Below are 18,912 nucleotides of genomic sequence, written 5' to 3'. Positions count from 1 at the left end.
TCATGATATATAAAACTGGTTTCTGGACACACCTGAGGGGAGTGTGTACCTGCTTCTGGCCTCACATCTACTTTTCCCTCTGTGGTTACAGCTTCCTGATTTCCTTTCCAGTCATTCAATGTCATCCATTGGATGTAGTCTTGTTTAGCAAGGGAGTAAGATGATCTCCTGGGCCTTTGTGTCTTGAATGGAGTCGGCAAACATAAGGACAAAGAATAGCTGAAGGTCATTCAGTCCATGGGAGGCACCTGCTCAAGGGTCTTGGGTCCTGAGTATTTCTCAGCCAGGATCTCCATCCTCCTCTTTTCTACTTTTTTAAAGTTTTCTGAATATCATCTTTTAAAAAATATATTACAGCCTTATTGAGATATAATTCACATACTAGATAATTCACCCATTTGCAATATACAACTCCCTGATTTTTAGTATATTTAAAGAATTCTGCAACCATCACCACAATTTTAGAACATTTTCATCATGGCAAAAAGAAACTCTGTACACATTAGCAATCACTCCCCATTTCTCCCCAGCTCTCCAGTCATACGCATGCACTACCCTACTTTATGTCTGTACAGATTGGCCTCTTCTGGACATTTCTTATGCATGGGATCACAAAATATATGGTCTTCTTTCACTTTGTGTTATGTTTTTAAGCTTTGTCACTATTGTCAGTCCTTCAGTCCTTTCATGGCTGAATACTACTCCAGTGTATGGATATTGTATATTTAATATATCCATCCACCAGTTGATGGACATTTGGGTGGGTTTCTCCCTTCTGTTTTTATGACCTACCTGATGTCCTTCCAATAAATTCCTTTTCAAGTTAGGCTAGGCAGGTCCATCTTTTCCTTGCTTGAAGCTAAACCACTGTAACAGACACAATGTTCTCTATAGATGTCCACAGATAATATCTATTTCAGATGTGGTGACCCTAGGGTCCACCAACCCTGTGATTCATTCAACTTCAGCCTTTCATACAGGATTCTCAGAGAGGTAGGCTGAGCATGAACATTAGGGCAGTAAACCAGAACTTACATAACTGGATGCTTGGGGTATCCTCCTAAGGGTTCCTTTTGCACTGACTCTGAGCTGGTGTCCACCCTGCCTCCAGTCCCAGGGGCATTGCTCATATCCAACAGCAGAGCCCGCTCTCTGTACAGGTGTGAAGTCACAGAAACCTAGCATGGCTTCCCATTCTTTAAGTTTCCTCTCATCCCCTCACCACCACAGAACCCTTATTTATCCTCTCTTCTCTGACCTTTCAATGCCCATCCTCATGGAGAAACTTATACCTGTGTCATTTTGTTCTTTCTTACAAGCAGATCTGCTTTTAGGACCCCAGAATTCCTGAAGGGCACCCTGGGTGGCAAGGTATGTCAAACCAGTTTGTTCCATCTACCAAATGAGGATCAAGAGTGGTGGGACCCGTCAGTGATGTTTCCACTGTATTTGGCCACAGAAGCAATTCTTCAAATGGATCATAGATGGAGATTGACAACACAGGGGAAGCCAAGGGTGAGTTACTCTGGTTGTTTGTTTGACTTAAAGTACCCAAATACCCTTTGGAAGGTGTTAGAATCCCAGCCCCAAGTCCTGGTGTGTTTGCACACCAAATAGTTTAGGCTTAAGGAAACCAGATGTTGCATGGAGAGGAAGAGGTAATAGATAGTGTTTGGGTGAAATCAACCCCAACAGTGGGGTTTCCTGGATGGACACAAAAATCACAGGGTGGAAGCTTGAAGAAGAAATCACCCCCAAAATGATCTTCGACTTGAAAGCCAAGAGGCAGAATTAGAAACCCATGCTGTCCATAATGTCTCTCACGTGGGAAGATTGCTTTTCCCTCAGAACAAGAGAAAACGAGATTCAGTGTATCATCAAACATGCTACTTCTCTGACTCACTTGATATCCTATGACCTTTGAGCAAAGTCTGATGAAGCGACACAACCCCTATGTAAATGGGGTCAGGGAGGTGTGTGCTAACGGGACAGAGCCACAAAGGGGGTGTGTCTCTGCTGTTACCTGTGTGGATAGGGCAGCCTACCAAGGGACCTGCATCCATCCAGGATTGGTACGTGTGAGCAGCAGCAAGCCAGGGCTGCAACCCCTCACCAGTGGTATGGGGGGCAGAGGAGAGGCACCTGTAGACAAATGAACTGCTGAGTTAGAGACCCAGGCAGCCTAAACAAATCCCACCTCCCAGTGGAAGAATGCACAGAGTAATGCATACTCATCTATGCCTGGGACCCTCCCCAAACTGTCCCCAATCTTGACACCCAACCTTATGGGTACCGGTCTCCAGCCTGGCTGAGGGGACACCGGCTTAGCAAATGCCTGCTGCCTTCACAAAGGCTCCTCGGTGACAAGGACGCTGTTCCACTTAAGCCTCTTTCAAAAGCCACTTGCTGAGCAGTATGTGTTAGATTGGGCTCAGGAAGGGATAACAGGACTCTGGCTCTGTTCGTGCTCTTGGCTCTTCCAAAGCAAGGAGCATCCAGAGCAAATGAGGTGGCGGCAGGGTTCTCATCTTGCCTGTGAGTCATGCCGTTGGTTCCTCTGGTCCTGACCCCAGCCAGTTATGTTCAGAAATAGAAGGCTGCTGGAGGCAGGCGCCAAGGGGCGCAGGTACCCAAGGTGAAGGTGAGTGTCTGCAATGCCCTCACAACAGCCAGCTGTAAGCCAGAACTAGAGCTCCTCTCAGGGCAGCCTCCACACCTTCCAGAGAGGACTCTGTTCCTTCATCTTCCCTTCAGAGACACATCAGTCAGGGGAGTTTGAATCCTCCCCCACCCCACCAAAGCTCAGAGACTCCTGACGATATGAGTTTCTTTCTTTTTCATGATATTGGCCATTGTGGATTGGTGGCCATTGTGGGTTGGTAGCCATTGTGGCTTCATGAAGCGTTGACATGAGCAAGTCTGCACCTCAGTCACTCAGGGACTCAAACTTTGCTGGTGACACAGAGACCACAAGGGTCTTGCAATCAAACACTCAGGTCTGGAAGTAGGACGTGTCTACTCACAACATAGTGACCAGAATTCGTTTCCCAGCCCTGCTCAATCACAAGAAGAGTGGAAAGTATGGTCATCTGCTGGGCACAGAGTAGAAAGAATGGAGGCACTTGACAAATAGCACTAAAGACCATGGTGAATGGGAAAATGATCTTTTAGAGACAGGAAGAACTGACTACAGTTGTAAACCCATCCCTTCCTTGCTGCATGACCGTAAGCAAATTCTGGAAGTCTGTGAACCTCAGATTCTTTCAATAGGGCACCAATAATTATTAGCCCCCTTCCCTCTTTTTCCTATTCAAATCCCTAAACACAGGTAACTTATCTTGAAGGACATGACTGAATAATCACTTCTACTCTAAAGGGCAAATGTAGATAACAACTTAATTTATTGATTTCTCCCCCAGTTCCTATGAGGGGTATTTGCATTTTTAAGAAAGATTTTATTTATTTATTTGACAGAGAGATCACAAATAGGCAGAGAGAGAAAGAGGAAGCAGGCTCCCCACTGAACAGGGAGTCCAGTGTGGGGCTCAATCCCAGGATCCTGAGATCATGACCTTAGCTGAAGGCAGAGGATTAACCCACTGAGCCACCCATGTGCCCCGGGTATTTGGGTTTTGACGGGCAAAATTCAACTGGACAACTAGGCTTGGACCCCCATGGGGTGCAGCCCTTTGACATGGCTCCCATGATTCCCTGCCCCAATATCAATCCCCCTGTGGGATCAACCTCCCCTTGAATGTGGGCCAGACCCAGGGACTTGCAACAGTGATGAGTGTCACTTTTGTCACCCTCTCTCTTGACTTCTCTGATGAAGCAAGTTGTCTTACTGTTGGAAGGGGCCCATGTGGCAAGGACCAGAGGGTGTCATCAGGACAACAGTCCCCAAGGAACAAAATCCTGCCAATAAATGCTGAGTGAACTTAGAATTGGGTTGTCCACCCATCAAGCCTCAAGTTGACTGTGGCTTTGGCCAACCCTGGGATTACATTCTTGGGGGAAACTATTACCTAGAGGCACACGGGGACAGCCACACATGCATTCTGACCCCCAGCAACTATGGGGTAATTTATGTGTGTTGTTTTAAGGCAATGAGTTCAGGGACCATTTGTTACACAGTCACAGACAGCAGACACAAATCCCAGTATTCTGCTGGGTGGAGCCACCATGAACGGGTAGAATATATACCTTCTTTCTAGAGACAATCTCACTGCCACTACCCAGTCCCCATACTTGGCCTCCCCTCTTTTAAGCAGGGACAGTTCTCTCATTAAATCCTGCCTGGCCACTCTCAGAGTGGGCTGTTTTACAATACACCTGTGCCTTCTTTGACCCCAGACTTTCTTAGGGCTGATTAACTCTGCCTCAGTTTCTTCAAAGGACTGAACACATCTGCGTTTCCCACCCCTATTACAATTCTTTCATCAGGAGACAGTGTGCTGCTGGGGTGGGTAAAATCCCATTACCTGGTCTCAAGCTCAGTCCCACCACTTATTAACTCTGTGCCTTTGGGACCATTATTCCACCTCCCTATGCTTCCATTTTCCTAAGAGTAAAAGGAGGATAAAATAGCAGTCAGGGGTTTCTGAAGGTAAAATGAAATATTACACGTGCAGACACAGCATAGCTGCAGGGAGATGGTTAGCTACCATTAACTACAGACTTCATGCCTCACTTGACAGGTGGAGCGTTTGTATCTGGTGAGCAGCTGATACTCTCTCCAGTCTCTGCCATCACACTCAATCTAAGGCAGTAAACTGAGGAAGAGCCAGGCCAAGAATGGCCCCAGTTCAGCTCAACTGAATAGGCTGCTCCCTCTCCTACCACCCAAGACAGAGAGCCATGAACAGATGGCAGGACATGGCATATGGGGGTCTTATATCACTTCACCTATGAGGTGGGCTGGGGTTCTCTGTTCTCCCCTCCTGTTGGCCCTCGGACCGCCCACCTCTGCTGTGAAGGGAGTCCTTTCATGGAAGAATTCCCATCAGTGAGGTCAGGAATGTAACTCGTGAAAGGTAGGTTGTTTGGAAAATTTGGGGGAATACTTGAATGATGGATGACTTTGCTAATTAACCAACCAACTTGAAGAGGCTTCACTCTGAACAGTGAGGGCTGGGTTGGGATGGAACATGACCATGCAGCCTTGAGGGTGTCCTGGGAGTGGGCAGAAGAAAGTGAATGAGTGAGGGGTTTGTCTGGGCGTTTTGACCAAAAGGCAACCAGAAGAAGACTTAGGGGAGGCTTTTTTTTGCACAGGGCTCTTGAGCGCATTCCTGAGTTATGATGCAGAGTGCCACGCTGCTTCTGGTAAAATCTTTGTAGCTGCCACAGGGTTGACACGGGAAGGACTGCAGTGCAGTTTTTGTGGTTGTTTTCTAGACCCAAGGAACACAGGAGAGGAAGCTGGAGCTGGTAAACAGATGAAGGTGGAGGATCTGGGGTATCTAGGTCAACAGATAGGGATGGAAGGATAGGGAAATGCTTCCCCAGTCCTCCCCACCTCCCCATGTGTTACTCTCCCCCATTTCCAGAGTTATTGGACTCTATGGGAATCACAGCTGGCAAATGTTTCCTGTGCACCCATTAGGTGTAAACATACCTATTTTTATTCCGAGTTATTAAGATGGATCTACTTGAGGTTTATTAAGTTTGGAGAGGGGTTCAAGAATAAATACAACATTTTCCTTGCAGTGCTATGAAGATAAATGATTTACAGAATCCCATGTTCTTCTTCTTTTTTAACTTATTTTTTTGAGAGAGTGAGAAACAGAGAGAGCACGAACAGTGGGTAGAGACAGAGGGAGTAGCCGAAGCAAGCTGCCTACTGAACAGGGAGCCCAAAACGGGACTCAATCTCAGAACCTGGGATCAAGACCTGAGCCAAAGGCAGACGCTTAACCAGTGGAGCCACTCAGATGACCCACATGTTCTTTTTCTGAGAGAGGCACCATGGGCAGAGTTGTTACTCCGTCTTACACAGTGCCATTCTCCAAAGCTGCACACAGCTTCCCAATCCTCTCTTGGTAAGATGTCATGCTCTATCTTCCACAAATCCACATAACCTCCCCTTAAACTTTCCTTTTTTACCATTGGGGAATGTCTCCTTCCCATTATTTCCCATGATACCATTCTTTCATTCTACTTAGAACTCATGCGACTCCATCTTTTGAGTGGAAGAAGCCTCTCTGCTGACGTCATGAATACTGGAGACTGAAAGGCAATATGTATTTGTGCTCACACAGCCCTTTTGAGCTTCGAATGGCCCACACTTTTAAGATTTCTTTCTGGCTCTTTGTCATTCTGGATACAATGAGACTTAACATTCTTAAGACCCTCCTTACTGGGAAATCACTCCTGTCACTTTGTGGGTTGTGGTGGACATACTGTTTGGCCCTCCGATAGCCAGTGGTAACTGCATCCTAGTTTCTGTCTGGGGAATTATATCCTCCCCCACTTCCCATCTGTGTGGCTGAGGCAAAGCTGTGCGCATTCCACAGTGGGAGCTTGTTCACCTCAAGTAGTTCAGCACGTAGACCCTGACCCTGTCTATGATGACTGGCTCCATGTTGGGCTCAGAACTCTATCAGAGCTAATAAGACACAATGAGTGTTTCACTGGGGCTTCAGGGAAGGAGATTTTGCTTCTCTTGCAGAACAGAAAACGTAGAGGATTTAAAGGCTGGAGCTGCTGTCGCCATCTGGCTACAACCACCATCTGGTCTACCACGTGATGCCTGAAAAGGAAGCCAACATAACGAAAGCCAATGAAGATTAAAAGAAAAAAAAAATAAAACACAAACCTGGGGCATATGATAGTATTTTTGAGCTCCCAGTCTAGCTGTGCCTCCAGCTAGACCTAGCCATGAGTTTTTCATCTTACACAAACCAACAATTTTTCACTGTCCCTAAGCCCAGTTTGGACTGAATTCTCTGTCACTTGAAGACAAAGGAATCCTCACTAATACAGCTGCATTAGCGAAAGCCATTTTTATGCCCTAAAATGTGGCCATCTGAAAAGTCAAAGGAAGTAGAACAAAAGAATGCTGGAAATGGAAAGGATCTTGTTGATTGACAGCTCCAACCCCATTGATTAAAAGATGAGGAAACGGAGTCAGAGCGGGGATGTCTGTGCATGTGTTCACATAGTTGCTCGGTAGCAGAAATGAGGGAAGGACCCAGATTTAACATCCGGTTCTCTTTTTCAGCTCTTCCCACTTATTTACTATCTTTTTTAGAGAGAAAGAGCACAAGCACGTGAGCTCATGAGTGGCAGGGGAGGGGCAGAAGGAGAGGAAGAGGAAGAGAGAGAATTCCAAAGTCGCACCATCACTTCTTCCCACTTAGACTGGAACGGACTCCCACTGTCTACAAGGGTGAGTATGTTTCCAGTCACTGTCAAGAGCTGACCAAGATGAGTCACCTCTTCCTTCCTCCTCCCTGTTTCTCCTTTCCTTCCTTCTCTGTCCTAGTGGATGTGGATTCTTTTCTTTCTTTCTTCCTTTTTTTTTTTAAGATAGATTTATTGATTGATTGACTGATTGATTGATTTGACAGATAGAGATCACAAGTCGGCAGAGAGGCAGGCAGAGAGAGATGAGGAAGCAGGCTCCCTGCTGAGCAGAGAGCCCGATGTGGGGCTCGATCCCAGTACCCTGGGATCATGACCTGAGCCGAAGGCAGAAGTTTTAACCCACTGAGCCACCCAGGCGCCCCAATTCTTTTCTTTTGATATAGATTCTTTTCCTTAAAAAGTTTTGTTTTGAAGTAGTTCAAGCACACAGAAAGTACAGAAATAAAATGGCACACAAGATGTGTTACCACCTAGATTTTTAAAATGTTATTACTTTGTCTTTTTAACTCCAGATTTTTTCTCTTGCTGAGAAAGAGGTAAGATACTGATGTCATCACTGAAGACCTACTCCCTTTTCCATCCCTTCTGCTTTCCTTCTATTTCACTTCTCCATAACTACTATCTCAGATATGGTTGTTATTCCTCTACATTGCTTTGTATTCTAAATATAAGAATAAACACAAAATAATAGTAGATACTTCAGTGTGGGGCTTCATAATTTTATGTCGATAATGTTCTACATATCCTGTCGGAGCTTGTTTTTCTCATTTAGTATTGTGTTTTAAGATATATTAATGTTGATGGAGGTAGATTCCTTCATCTTTATTTGTGCAAAATGTATTTATTTTGTCTTACCTCCTGAATGACAGTTTAGCTGGTTATAGACTCTCAAACAGATTGTGATAGTGCCATCACAGTGTTGCCTGGCATAATTATAAATATTGATAAGTTTTCTGCCAGTTCAAGTTTGTTTGTGTAAGGGACCTGTCATTAATTTCTGTCTGCTTTAAAATGTGACCAGAGATTTGGGGTTTTGATTATTTCACTTGCTTGTGTTTTTCAAACCCATGGATTCAAGTCACTCATCAATGTTGGAAAACATTTTATCATTATCTGTTCAAATATTGTTTCTCCCCTATTTTCTATGTATCTTTTCCTTCTGGAACATAGAACATATTAGTTATTAGAGATTTGCAGATTTTAAACTATTTGGCCTCATTCTCCCTTTGTATACTTTTCTCTCTGCTCAGCATTCTGTATACTTTCTTGAAATGATTTCCCATCTACTAATTCTCTCTTTGGTGGTGTTTGATCTATTATTTAACCTCACCACTTGGTTTTCAATTTCAGTTGTGACTTTTTCCACATCTAGAAATTTTATACTTGGTTCTTTTTCAAAGCTACTTGTTTCTTTTTCAATAAAATTTAATCTCTTATTAGTATGATAAATCCTCTTTCTTTATATTTTCAATAATTTTAAGGACATTTTAAATATACTTTTTCAGATTGCCCTATTTAGGTTCTAGAAGTCTAATTATCAGATACTTTGGCTGTATGGTGAACTTTTTTCCTTTTTCCTTCAGAAATCTCATGGTTTGCCTTTCCCCTATATTTCTGTTTATGCTTATACTGAACACTCTAGTTGTATCATTTTCTCAGGATCAATTTTTCTGTTTTATTTCATTTTTATTTTTAGAAAAATTTATTTACTTTGGAGAGAGTTCAGGGGAATGAGGCAGAGGGAGGGGGAGAGAGAACTTCAAGCAGACTCCATGCTGACATGACACAGGCTCAATCTCATGACTCTGAGATCATGACCTGAGCCAAAATCAAGAGTCGGACACTTAACTAACTGAGCCATCCAGGTTCTCCAGTTTTTCTGTTTTATGGTGTAGTTTCATCTTGGTGTTTCCCTATAGCTGCCAAGGAATATAAAATCAGACTTCAGACCTCTAAGAAATGCAGTCCTGGTTCTGATTTTTCAGAAGAAACCTTTTTGCCCAGCCAGATGCAGACAGTGAGAGGAATCTTCCTTGTCACTGCTCTGTGATGATGGCATATATGATGATATGTATATCCATCATCATATGGATCCATCGTGTGTGTGAGTGTGTGTGTGTGTGTGTGTGTGTGTATTAGGTGTATATATTAGGTGTATAGGTGTAGTATGGATGCAGTCCTTTGAGGTCTCTGATTCTGTTTCCCATTTTGCTCAAGCCTAAGGTTTTGTGTCCTTTGTCTGTGTAGGAGGAAAGAAAATTAAATCCCATAGGTTGCTGGCATAAGAAAAGCACTCTTTTCCACCTTCCAAGAGTAGGCTGCAAAACCAGTCCACACATTTACCAATATGGTTTTAATTTCCTCCTTTTTCCTGGAAGCAGGGATTTCCCTTTCTTTTGAATCCAGCCATGCATTGTAATTTATTTGTATTTTATCCAGAAATTTATAGAAGGCATAGTGTAAGCTTATCTTAGCAGACATGACTTGGTGTATTGACCTCTCTGGATATCCTTGGCCGTGTCTTTCCATTGATGGTACTTGAGAACCTCCGTGAAGATCTCCTGGTCCAAATGCATTCTTGTAAGTGCAAAAGGAATGTCCATCTCTGTGCCCTCCTTCGTGGCATGCCACTGGCTTAGCAGATTGTGGTCTCTCCACTGATTGCTCTGGATTCCTCATATCACTCAGAGGCATGTCTTGAGCATTGATGTGCATACCTCTTGCCTCTAATTCCTGGGTTTTCCTGTTGCTACTGAGGCATGAGACACTGGAGGGCTCTTTGACACATGCACTGTCCCATCCAGCAGGCTTCCAGTGAGGCTTCAGGTGAAGAGATAGGGAATGCCAATTTCTTGCTTTCACCACAGGCTCAGCCGGAGTATTGTTGTTTGTGCCATGGATATTGCTTTCCGGTGCCAGAGAGCTGGTTTCCTAGGTGTCTACTGGAGGGCCTAGGAGGTCAACTCCCATATGCAGGAGAGTTGATACTGCATGGGACAACTTGGACCAAAGAGAGACCAGAGCTACATTATTCTTCTCTCTTCTTCCTTCAAGGTGGATTATTAAAACATGCAGTGGTATCAGGCAGCCTCTCTAAAGACACATGGAGAGACCAAGCAATCTACCATGATTGTTCACAAAGCCTTGATATAACCTTACATTTGCTTTCCTGCTTTTCCAGAGTCACTCCTATTTTCTTCCACACTCCCATTTATCCCCTCCACCCCCTGTCACTGGAACTGGACTCCTTCATATACTGTTAACACCTAAGAATATGCCCTAAGCTCTCTTGTCTAGGGAAGTCAGACTGAGGTACTTATTTGCCATTTTATTTAAAGAATCTGTGGCACTGTATCCAATCAGCAACAATTGGGAAAAGGCAGAGAGCCTCTTTGAGAAAAAGGTGCATTCCTTCCTTGTTTTTGTATGGACATCAGCCTTGAACAGTCTCTCCAAGCTTCCATTCTTTCTACCCCATGACCATATTGTATCTTGGTCCTGGACACATGCAAACTGGAGAGGGTTTGTAGAAATAGCTTGCAGTAGAAGATCCAGGCAAGTCAACTTCCAGATTGATGCTATGGGCTATATGTCCTTGACTTGTACAACCCCTCCTTCTTGGTTTATATAATAAAGTTTAACAGTAGAAACGGATGGGGCCTGAGAAATCCCCTTGGTGTTGTTATTTCCTCCTTCTTTTTGTTGAGAAAATTATCTTTTCCAGCCACGCCTCTCTGCTGAATCTGCACGATACTTCTGATAGTCATCTTCATTTTAAATTGGAGGCTGTCTAAAATTTCATTGTGGAAACAGTGTTCTTAACATAGGGCTTTATCCCCAGGAAAATGCTACATGGAAACACTTAATCATAAAATCTTAAAATTGGAGAGCTGGAGGAATCCCCTGCAATGCCTGGTATAGGGGAGAGATTGGATATTCATTAAAAAGACTGAAGGCATTGATATGAGGGAACATAAAATGGTGAAAGGGTCTAGGAGATGAGGAAGGCAGAGACATGGGATTTAGCTCAGCTAGCAATCATCTGTAGGCTCTGAGTGGGTTCTTTAAAAGAACATGCCCGAAATGGACTTCGGAACACCACTCCCAACTGGGGAGAGTTCCCAAGAGAAGTAAGAGACAGAATCTTGCTTCCTCCTACTATGATGCAATAAGGCAAGTGACCATGTAGGGTTAATTTGGGTGGTGGCAGCATCAACTCCTCCTGGGGCCAGCAAAGGTAGCGATGGGTCCAGCTATGACAAGAACCATGTCCAATCATTCTCTTCCAATGGGGCATGTTACAGCTGTAGCTCTGGCCCCCCTCCTTCTCTACTTGTCAATTATTCCTGGATAGTTTTTGAGCTCAGATCTTCAGCTTTGTTCTTCAGCCCGTGAACTACACGCTATCACTCCAAATACCTTCCTTCTCTGTTTGATTTACAGACTCCGTTCCCACTGCCTTCAGCCCAAACCCTACATGTAGAAGGTCCAAAACCTCCTTTGCTTCTAAAATCCCACAAACTGCTACATAATCCTTTGGATTTTTCAAAGCACTTCTACCCACATGGTCACAGTTAACCCTCAGAATAACCGTATGTGCATGCCTCACTAACCCTATTACACATATGGGAACCAATGGAGATCGCAAGCATCAGTGGTTTGCTTGGAGCTCTCCTGACGGGGCAGGACTTGGGCTTAGTCGGATTCCATGTGCTTGTTTTAAGTCACCAGCGGAACCACGAGATGATGACCATGAAGATGTGTTCCACTCTGAAGCTTGCTGGATGATTGTTATTGGTGTTTAAGGTCATCCAGGGTGAAGGCAGCAGAAATGTCACATAAAGGCACACCTGAATTCCAGCCCCAGGTTGTGTCTATTACTCTGTGTCCCCTCCTTCCAAAGCAATGCTTGTGTTTAGTTACATTTATAGGTTACTATTTTGGTACTCGGTTTTGCAGGTGGTTTTGGCATAGGAGTAAGAAATCTCTTGGTAGTGTTTGAAGAATTGAAGAAATGTGGACCTGGTGTTTTCAACATCCACATGGAGATGTCTGCACCTTGCCCCAAATCCCTAATGGTTCACTTGAGGTTCTCTGACTAATAGCGATCTGATGACATCTATTAAGTGAATTTATGATAGCAATGGAGAAGCTGTTCTGAAATTATCCCAACACCTTCCAAATTGTCCTAACAGTCCATCTTTCTTAGTTCCTGCCTTTCCTGTCCTAGCTCCTTGTTAAATCTTGCAGCTTACTCATATCCCTTGACGTTCCCGGCAGCCTCCCATCTCCCAGGAAGACAGAAGAAAAGCCAGGTGAGCAGAGAAATGGAAAGACAGGCAGGTCCCCAATTAGCAGCAATCACGGAGCAGATGAAAATGCAATAGAAATGAAATGCTCTCCACTGACCAGAAACACCACTCAAGTAGTTAAAAGGGAAAAGAACAAATCCATCATAGACTCCAGAATGTGACGGTAACAGTGGGCGGGTGGGGTGGGAGGGAGAGGTGCTTCTTTCTCCATCAGACTTTTCAGCACACGCAATGACTGACAGCTTCAACCAGGGGCATGCTTATGCTCCGCTGGGAAAGGTGGGCACAGGGCAGTAATAGTCACAACAACAAACTTATATTTAGATAGCACATTTCAGTTTGCAACATGACGTGGGCAGAGAAGTTATTACTTCTCTTTGGTATATGAGGAAATAGCCTCCAAGATGTTAAGAGACATCACATAGCTGTTCAGTGATGAAGCCAGGAATAAAGCCAAAGAGAGAGAGAGAGAGAGTGTGTGTGTGTGTGTGTGTGTGTGTGTGTGTGTGTGTGTCTTGAGGGGCAGGATGGGGATGGTTGAGAAGGGGATGTGGGAGGAAATGTGTAACAGAGAAGTCTCTTATACAATAAGATAGAGCCAAGAAGGATGATACTCATAAAGATTTATTGATTTATTATTTGGGAGAAAGTAAGAGGCAGAGAGCACACAGGGGGAGGGGCAGAGGGAGAAAATCTCAAGCAGAGGGAGAAAAACTGAGCATGGAACCCAAGTGGGGACTCAATCTCACGACCCTGAAATGATGACCTGAGCCAAAACCAAGAGCCAGATGCTCAACCAACTGACTCACCCAGGTGCCCCAAGAACACTACTAATAAAATATCCACCATGAGATGACATTGAGAGAGCAGATCCCAGTCAAGTAGAGAGGGTAGTCACAGGGCATAAAGAACCAAAATATATTTCACTTTTTTTTTTTTTTTGGGAGATATGGTGACATATTCAGTCTTATTTCCTATATTTGGAAGGTATTTCCTTGTTTTCAAGTTGGAGGCCATATGTGGCTTATATTCAACCTGTACCCCTGGCTCACAAGATGGGGAGGGCACGTTGGTGTTTATTTCTCAAGTCCTCCCCCTTGTCACCCTTCCCTTAAAAATGACCAAGCTAAGTCCTAGATCTCGTCCCTGATCGAAAGATAGATGCTGGATTTATTCAGATGGGAACATCCATCCCAGTTACTGATCTGCTGTGTTGCTTCCAAAAAGACCCACACTCTCAGCTCGACTTCTAAAGGTTCTATTCTTACCATGGCCAAAATGCCAGCAGTGACTTTGACAAAAGATGATATGACGTATCTTAGCTAAGTCCTGATATGACCAAAGGTAACATCTCAGAAGTGGCCCCCATCTACAAAAGGCCAAGGGCATCTCACTGTTTTGTCCATGTATCAAGGTGAACCTGCAGTGCCATTTCTCTGAATGACTTGGTCATCAGATGGTACCAAAGGTCATGTTGTGATAAGGACCATCGTCTTACATAATCCTGCAACCAGAAGTTCCAGACACTAATTACTCAATATTGTAGCCAACTACTTCCATCTACTTCATATTTTTTGAACAAACTCTCTCTTCTTGCCAATACAAGAATTTTACCGCCTCTTTTTTTTTTTTTTTTAAGATTTTATTTATTTGACAGAGAGAGAGATCACAAGTAGGCAGAGAGGCAGGCAGAGAGAGAGAGGGAAGCAGGCTTCCTGCTGAGCAGAGAGCCTGATATGGGACTCAATCTCAGGACCCTGAGATCATGACCTGAGCCGAAGGCAGAGATTTAACCCACTGAGCCACCCAGGCACCTCAACCTTTTTTCTTTCTTTCTTTCTTTCTTTCTTTCTTTCTTTCTTTCTTTCTTTCTTTCTTTCTTTCTTTCTTTCTTTCTTTCTCTCTCTTTCTCTTTCTTTCTTTCTTCTTTCTTCTTCTTCTTCTTCTTCTTTTTTTTTTTTTAAAGATATTCTTTATTTATTTGAGAGAGAGAGCAGGAGCGAGGGGAGGAGCCGAGAGAGAAGCAGAGTCCCCGCTGAACAGGGAGCCTGAGCAGGGAGCATCACCTGAGCCGAAGGCAGATGCTTCACTGACTGAAACACCCAGGCGCCCCTTATTACCTATTTTCTTAATTAATAGTATGATCTTTCTGAAAATAATCCTAGTCAAGCTATAAGGACCAGTCCTTAATTTTCAAACCTAGCCAACAGACTAGATGAGTTTCTTACTCTTTCTGGTTAAATAGATACCGGTTATTTTCTCTTTTAGCCTCTTCAGTCCTACAGGGGTAAAATGATAGCAATTGTTGCTATTATTACTATCCTTTGTCAATCAAACCTGTTTCTAAGTGGTAGTTTTCTTATCATTTTATTTTCATTCTTCTGGGTTGGTGGTGTTTTTCTTTCTTGTTTTGTTTTGTTTTGTTTTGTTTTTGCTTAAGAAGTGGATTACACATTTTAGGGTCAGATAGATTTGGGTTGAGGATGTGGTTTATATCCTGAGTCTTAATGCTTACTATCTGTGTAAGTTTAAATAGTTTGGTATCTCTGAGATGCAAATTTTGTAGTTGCAAAGTGAAAACACAAAGACCCACCTCCAGGGCTTCTGAAAGGGTTAAGCCAGACATAAGAAGGACTTAAACATGACAATCCCTCCAGAAAAGGTAGTTTCCTCCCCCCGCAGTTCAGTTGTCTTTCTCAAATTTGGCATCAGAAACGTGAAGTGATGTCTTAGCAAGGAGACATCACACTTTTGCATGTAATCAGTATATACAAAGAGTCAAGTAAATGTGCTTTGGTCTTTAAAAGCTAACACATAAATTATGTTTCTTTAGGTAAACAAACATGGGACGTCCTAAATCTCTGTTTATTTAAGCAATCTCTATAACCCCTGTTGGGCTCAAACTGACAACCCCAAGAGAAAGTCACATGCTTTCCCAACTGAGCCAGCCAGCTGCTCCTGTAATTCCTGAATCTCCCAAAAGCAAAGTAATTTTTGTTCAAACTGAAAAGAATTTTTAGAAGGTTGAGAAGAAAATAATTTAAAAACACATGAGACATGGTATGCATGAGTGGGATTGGAGATCTCTACAGGTCTGCTCTCATTTATGAACTCCAACCAACAAGATCAGACTGACCTGTAATCAAACAGTATTTACCATCATCCAATAGGTATGGCCAACCAAGCCAATTCTACTGCCATCTCCGAGGGCCATGATGCAGACTGCACCAAACGGCTCTGATAAGTCACGCAGTAAAGCAATAAACTTTAAATGTTAACGAGTCCTAACTTTTATAAATTTATTTGGTTGTGGGGCCATTTTTTTTTCTTGGTTCATGGGACTCCTACAAACACATCATAAAGGTAATATTCTGTGAACATGGTTTAGGACACACTAATCTGTTGGAGGACACCAAAACCTTGGGGCACAGAGACAAAAACCAAGCAGTAAACAATAGCAAAACCCACCACAAGCTCCTGACCTATAACTGTAGATTGATATGCAAAGCTGACATAGCTAATGAACTGCTTCATTAATAAAGATCTTGTTTACACCTTTTACAATTATCAATAATCATCCATCTTAGGTAATATATTCTCGTCTGCTCAACAGCACCGTGGTCATTGGAGCCCTGAGTAACTTAGGCATTTGTTTGAATTTTGAGTGTCTTGGCTCTCACACAGGCACAGGGCTCCATCAGTCAAGACTGTCAGTGGATACTTAGAAGCATGAATTCTTTTCGAGGCTTACTCTAATTACTTTTGCACCACAGATTATAAATAAATAGAACACGGTGCATTCTCCTGGTTAGAAATAAGGGCTTGCGGTCAGACAGAGATGAAATTGAATCCTGATTCTTCCAGAGTGATCTTAGAAAACTTATCTTCCAGATCAGACACCTCCTATGTAAACACAGGGATATTTCCTACTTCGTTAGAAAGTTTGAAAATTAAATCGGACTATCATTGTGGGGTGCCTGGGTGGCTCAGTCGGTGAAGCGTCTGCCTGGGCTCAGGTCATGATCCCAGGGTCCTGGGATAGAGCCCTGTATCAGGTTCCCTGATTGGCGGGGAGCCTGCTTCTCCCTCTGCCTCTGCCTGCTGCTCCCCCTGCTTGTGCTCTCTCTCTCTGTGTGTGTCAAGTAAATAAATAAATAAAATCTTAAAAAAAAAAAAAGATTCTGCCAAAGCTTAGCACTTGACCAGGTACATAATAAATACATAAGAAATGCTCACTATGATTTTATAAGCTTTAGATCATGAGGTTATCAGTTTTTTTCCTTTGTGAACAATAGCCTTACCTTCAGAGTATACACACACATACACGCGCACACACACACACACACACACACACATATAGTCCCTGAAATACCAATGTAGCCAGCAAGTTTCTGCATCCAGACTGATTATTTACCTACATGCCATTTACAAATCATTTGGCTTTCAAGTAAAAATCCTTAGGGAGACGTATTATTATATGCGGGTTTTTGAAGGTCTCCTTTCATACTTTATCACAGAGTATGTTCCTAGGGAGAGCTAGGAACACAGCGGGGGGGAAGGTGGCCCTTCTGTACTCACAGATACTTTGCAAGAATTAGCGCTGACTGACATTTCAATGGCTGGGAGGGGCAGCGGGAAGAAAGGAGGCCTATTGTCTGTGTGTCTCCCCCTCCCTCAACACCTCAACAGGAACCGGTTTTGAGGGCTGCCTGGGCCAAAATGAATGCTTCTAGGGGTATATCCACAGGAATTCACTGGGGCTGAGGTTTCTGACAGTCTAATAGAGATACGGGTCCAAGAAGAACTTTATTAGCAAAGTCAGGGAGGGGGTTCAGTGATACAATGGGTACTACGAAGTGCATTATCCCAGTGCTCTTTCCCAGCCCCCCTTTTCCCTGGCTTGTCATTATGACTCGGTCTGGTAAAGCTTAGAGGGAAGAAAGAGAAGGGGGAGGGGGAGGGCAGAGGCAGGAAGGAAGGCGCTTTGCCAGTTTCAGTTCTGGCTAATGAGTCTGCCCTTGATGAATGGGCTCCCTTCTCTGGCCCTCCGCGGAAGCATATCTCTGTGCTTTGTGACTTCACAGTCATTCCCATGAGGAGGCGGCCTCCGTTTTTCTAGCTCTCGCAGCTGAACTGGCTTTGTCACTTGCTTTGGCCCACAGAGGAGGGCAAAGTGATGGACTGGTCCCGAAGCGGCTTCGACCTTCTCCTGGAAATGCTGCTGGGTGGTCGGGCAGGACAAGCTCAGGGAAGCCTGACAGGCATGTGGCCCAGTGCCCCCTTCAGAGAATGACCCACCCTGCTGACCCATGAGGAAACCCCACAGAGAAAAGCCGTGCCCAGCCGAGCCTGCCCCAGCTGCCTCCCCACATAGACGTGAGTCAAATAAATGGTGGTTGCTGGACGCCTGGGTGGCTCAGTGGGTTAAAGCCTCTGCCTTCAGCTCAGGTCATGATCCCAGGGTTCTGGGATCGAGCCCCCCATTGGGCTCTCTGCTCAGCAGGGAGCCTGCTTTCTCCTCTCTCTCTCTCTGCCTGCTTCTCTGCCTACTTGTGATGTCTGTCTGTGAAATAAATAAATAAAATCTTTAAAAAAAACATAAATGGTGGTTGCTGATGTCCCAGTTTGGGATGGTATGTCAAGAGCCGTGGAGAAGTGACAGGGAGGCAGAAGCAGGTATCCGTTGGCAGGACTCCCCTCTTATCCTTGCTCTTCTGCCCTCGAATGCCAGGATGATGTGATTGCTGGAACTCCGCAGCCATTAAGCAACCATGAGGGAAAAGAACAAGACGCCTTATTTTGTCAGGTAAATAAGCTCCTCCTAGTTCAAGGCTGGTTTTCTGTTACTTGGAGCTCTGTTACTTGCATAATCCCAACCAGAAAGTGAGGGTGCTACTGAAAGTCTGAGTGGAGTTAGGGTGCTCAGTGATGGTGGGTATAGAAGGGTACAGTGGCCTGGGGGTAGAGAACCAAAGGGCAGCTGCTCATACATTCATTCACTTACTCATTCTTTCACTCATTTAAATAGGCACCAGTGTTACCTGCCAAGCTGCTAGGGGAAGAATCCTACCTGGAAGGCTCTCATGGTTGGGAAGGATGTGGGAGGAACCAACTCCTACCGACCTCCCACAAACCCCACTTACGACATCTCCAGAAGGCTCCCCATTACCACAGACCCTCTCTCCCTAATTGTTAGGAAGTGACATCCAGCTCTACCATCATCTGCCTACTT

At 44.2% G+C, this 18,912-nt stretch overlaps 1 protein-coding gene and 1 long non-coding RNA gene across 4 annotated transcripts in view; one reads left to right on the top strand and one right to left on the bottom strand.

Moving 5' to 3' along the window:
- The window catches only part of SHISA6 (shisa family member 6), a 276,674-nt gene that overhangs the window by 104,029 nt on the left and 153,733 nt on the right, over positions 1-18,912 (bottom strand). The gene's annotated exons all lie outside the window — the stretch shown is intronic.
- LOC309851472 lies at positions 17,423-18,912 on the top strand. The gene is made up of 3 exons (XR_014304794.1): positions 17,423-18,056; positions 18,412-18,486; positions 18,709-18,912. It is a non-coding gene; the product is annotated as an uncharacterized lncRNA (long non-coding RNA).

The sequence above is a fragment of the Mustela nivalis genome (assembly GCF_964662115.1).
Source record: "Mustela nivalis genome assembly, chromosome: 17".
Taxonomy (NCBI): domain Eukaryota; kingdom Metazoa; phylum Chordata; class Mammalia; order Carnivora; family Mustelidae; genus Mustela; species Mustela nivalis.
Note: the sequence above shows the minus strand (reverse complement) of the source record. Positions and strands in the feature narration are given on the sequence as shown.